Source organism: Vespa crabro, chromosome 13 (assembly GCF_910589235.1).
Source record: "Vespa crabro chromosome 13, iyVesCrab1.2, whole genome shotgun sequence".
Lineage (NCBI taxonomy): Eukaryota > Metazoa > Arthropoda > Insecta > Hymenoptera > Vespidae > Vespa > Vespa crabro.
The window spans coordinates 5,424,939-5,429,938 of NC_060967.1; positions in this window are offsets into that span (position 1 = coordinate 5,424,939).

Sequence of the window (5,000 nt, forward strand, 5' to 3'; positions counted from 1 at the left end):
ATTTGTTAATTAAGGCGTTCAACGAGAACTTTGTTATACATCACAATATCGTTCTTTAATTTGTTATTAACGATCGGAAGAGCAAAAATATCGTTTTCGTCAACGAATTGTTAATAACAATTGGTTTTGCAAATTAATAAATTTTTAACAATAAACGCGTATTGTATCGACGTAGAAACGTTAAATAAAGCGTATCCATTGATTTGTTTCGAAAAATTTAGAAAACTACACTTTTTATCCATTTGTTAATTAAGGCGTTCAACGAGAACTTTGTTATACATCACTATATCGTTTTTTTATTTGACATTATCGATCGGAAGAACGAAAATATCGTTTTTGTCGATTATTTGTTAATAACAATTTTTATTGCAAATTAATAAATTTTTAACAATAAAAGCGTATTGTATCGACGAAGGAACGTTAAATAAAGCGTATCCATCGATTTGTTTTGAAAAATCTATAAAACTCTACTTTTTATCCATTTGTTAATTAAGGCGTTCAACGAGAACTTTGTTATACATCACTATATCGTTTTTTTATTTGACATTATCGATCGGAACAATGAAAATATCGTTTTTGTCGATTATTTGTTAATAACAATTGTTATTGCAAATTAATAAATTTTTAACAATAAAAGCGTGTTGTATCGACGAAGGAACGTTAAATAAAGCGTATCCATCGATTTGTTTTGAAAAATCTATAAAACTCTACTTTTTATCCATTTGTTAATTAAGGCGTAAAATGGGAACTTTGTTATACATCACTATATCGTTTTTTTATTTGACATTGTCGATCGGAAGAATGAAAATATCGTTTTTGTCGATTATTTGTTAATAACAATTGTTATTGCAAATTAATAAATTTTTAACAATAAAAGCATGTTGTATCGACGAAGGAACGTTAAATAAAGCGTATCCATCGATTTGTTTTGAAAAATCTATAAAACTACACTTTTTATCCATTTGTTAATTAAGGATGTTAAAAATGACAATGTTATAACATAGGATTACTTAATTAGATACGTATTAATTATTTGGTTTATTAAAAAAATCGATTTCAAAAACAAATGTTTTTTTGCCAATAATATATTTTTAATTTGCAATATTATTTATAATTTTTATTTTTTTTTATGTTACTTTTGTTAATAATAATGTGTTTAAACGTGAGGAAACGTTTAGTAATGTATAGGAGCTCAATAAACAAAGTTTTTAAAAATTGGTCTTTTCGTTTGGCACTTTATTCCCATAAGACTCCATGTATTTCACCGTGTGTCGCCGACCACTCGGCCGCATAATCGGTATATATAAGGGAACGTATGTTTCGGCTTGCACGAAAAGACCAAAATTGGCGAATCGTTCGAAATGCTCGATTCGACCAAAATGCACGATTCGCCCAAAGTGCATGATTATTTCGAAACGCATGATTCGCCCAAAATGCACGTTTCGACCAAAATGTACGATTCGACCAAAACGCACGATTCGTACATAATGTACGATTCGAGACTAAGTTTCGAAAATGTTATACGAATGAACGAACGATTGATTCTCCTGTCGTTAAGAGTACATTTCTTTTTCTAAGTACTAAGAGAATTATTCGTAAGTATTATAACGAATATGAAACTTATACGAATGGGTCACTTAGAAAAAATTACGAAATGTCTTCTTATTGTAAACCTATACGAATGGGAGAAATAGTCGAAAGTCTCACCGAGCTGGGGCGGTGAAACTTTTTCCAATGCCAAAGTTTATTGGAAACTTATACGATTAACACGACGCTCTACTTAGTCTATGTTTTTTGGCGGGAATCGATTGGTCGATTCGTTCGGCACTATATTCCCATAAGACTCCATGTATTTCACCGCGTGTCGCCGACCACTCGGCCGCATAATCGGTATATATAAGGGAGCATATAGGTCGGCTTGCACGATTCGCCCAAAATGCACGTTTCGACCAAAAAGCACGATTCGTACAAAATGTACGATTCGAGACTAAGTTTCGAAAATGTTATACGAATGAACGAACGAGATTGATTCTTCTTTCGTTAAGAGTACATTTCTTTTTCTAAGTACTAAGAGAATTATTCGTAAGTATTATAACGAATATGAAACTTATACGAATGGGTCACTTAGAAAAAAATTACGAAATGTCTTCTTATTGTAAACCTATACGAATGGGAGAAATAGTCGAAAGTCTCACCGAGCTGGGGCGGTGAAACTTTTTCCAATGTCAAAGTTTATTGGAAACTTATACGATTAACACGACGCTCTACTTAGTCTATGTTTTTTGACGGGAATCGATTGGTCGATTCGTTCGGCACTATATTCCCATAAGACTCCATGTATTTCACCGCGTGTCGCCGACCACTCGGCCGCATAATCGGTATATATAAGGGAGCATATAGGTCGGCTTGCACGATTCGCCCAAAATGCACGTTTCGACCAAAAAGCACGATTCGTACAAAATGTACGATTCGAGACTAAGTTTCGAAAATGTTATACGAATGAACGAACGAGATTGATTCTTCTTTCGTTAAGAGTACATTTCTTTTTCTAAGTACTAAGAGAATTATTCGTAAGTATTATAACGAATATGAAACTTATACGAATGGGTCACTTAGAAAAAAATTACGAAATGTCTTCTTATTGTAAACCTATACGAATGGGAGAAATAGTCGAAAGTCTCACCGAGCTGTGGCGGTGAAACTTTTTCCAATGTCAAAGTTTATTGGAAACTTATACGATTAACACGACGCTCTACTTAGTCTATGTTTTTTGACGGGAATCGATTGGTCGATTCGTTCGGCACTATATTCCCATAAGACTCCATGTATTTCACCGCGTGTCGCCGACCACTCGGCCGCATAATCGGTATATATAAGGGAGCATATAGGTCGGCTTGCACGATTCGCCCAAAATGCACGTTTCGACCAAAAAGCACGATTCGTACAAAATGTACGATTCGAGACTAAGTTTCGAAAATGTTATACGAATGAACGAACGAGATTGATTCTCCTGTCGTTAAGAGTACATTTCTTTTTCCAAGTACTAAGAGAATTATTCGTAAGTATTATAACGAATATGAAACTTATACGAATGGGTCACTTAGAAAAAATTACGAAATGTCTTCTTATTGTAAACCTATACGAATGGGAGAAATAGTCGAAAGTCTCACCGAGCTGGGGCGGTGAAACTTTTTCCAATGCCAAAGTTTATTGGAAACTTATACGATTAACACGACGCTCTACTTAGTCTATGTTTTTTGGCGGGAATCGATTGGTCGATTCGTTCGGCACTATATTCCCATAAGACTCCATGTATTTCACCGCGTGTCGCCGACCACTCGGCCGCATAATCGGTATATATAAGGGAGCATATAGGTCGGCTTGCACGATTCGCCCAAAATGCACGTTTCGACCAAAAAGCACGATTCGTACAAAATGTACGATTCGAGACTAAGTTTCGAAAATGTTATACGAATGAACGAACGAGATTGATTCTTCTTTCGTTAAGAGTACATTTCTTTTTCTAAGTACTAAGAGAATTATTCGTAAGTATTATAACGAATATGAAACTTATACGAATGGGTCACTTAGAAAAAAATTACGAAATGTCTTCTTATTGTAAACCTATACGAATGGGAGAAATAGTCGAAAGTCTCACCGAGCTGTGGCGGTGAAACTTTTTCCAATGTCAAAGTTTATTGGAAACTTATACGATTAACACGACGCTCTACTTAGTCTATGTTTTTTGACGGGAATCGATTGGTCGATTCGTTCGGCACTATATTCCCATAAGACTCCATGTATTTCACCGCGTGTCGCCGACCACTCGGCCGCATAATCGGTATATATAAGGGAGCATATAGGTCGGCTTGCACGATTCGCCCAAAATGCACGTTTCGACCAAAAAGCACGATTCGTACAAAATGTACGATTCGAGACTAAGTTTCGAAAATGTTATACGAATGAACGAACGAGATTGATTCTTCTTTCGTTAAGAGTACATTTCTTTTTCTAAGTACTAAGAGAATTATTCGTAAGTATTATAACGAATATGAAACTTATACGAATGGGTCACTTAGAAAAAAATTATGAAATGTCTTCTTATTGTAAACCTATACGAATGGGTAGAATTAGTCTAACTGTAGCGGTGAATCGTACAAGAGACTAAGTTCTGTCTTTTTTTTTTTTGCAATAATTTATTTACCGTCGCCGTTCACTCGGCAGAACTGAACTGGTATACTTTTTTTTTAATTTATAATTGGAAACTAATACGTTTGATGCTCCAGAGACTAAGTTTTTTGGCGGGAACCGGTTGGACTTTTTATCGACCAGCCCGTTCCCATAAGACTCCATGTATTTCACCGTGTGTCGCCGACCACTCGGCCGCATAATCGGTATCTTTAAGAGTATGCACGTTTCGGCTTGCTCGAAACGTGCTTTGAAAAAGAATATATTACACATCCACACAGCATTACCACGGGTCGGTGTCTCAGACCGAATGGCCCTTATGTGGTACGCGCTTCGGCGTTGGTTAGTTCGTTGGTTTGTCTGTCATAAAAGAAGTGTGCAGAAAATCACGGCTACTTACTGAGCATCAACTCTCCAAAATCCGAGCGACAAAAATAATATTTTTGTATAATTTTAGCGGAGACGAGAGAAAATATTTCTGTAGTCTCTGCGCTGAAAAGAGCCATCAGATCCGAACTCCGCATACCGAATCGTTTGAACCGCTGAAGGCAAACTTTTCGGGGGTGTATAAACTCACTTTACGCAGTTTACGCCACAATTGTCCGTCTTCAGCATAAAATCCCGACGTTCCAATAATAATTCAGTCAAACGTCCGGGATGAGAATTGAGGCCATATAATATATATATAATAAAAAGGAGCCCAATCTCTATTAATACATGTAAAACATGTAAAAGCGATAGTATCGTCGTCCGGCATACGTGTCGGCGACAAAATGTGAAAGAGAGAGTCGGCGAAAGTCGTCTACTCTTCT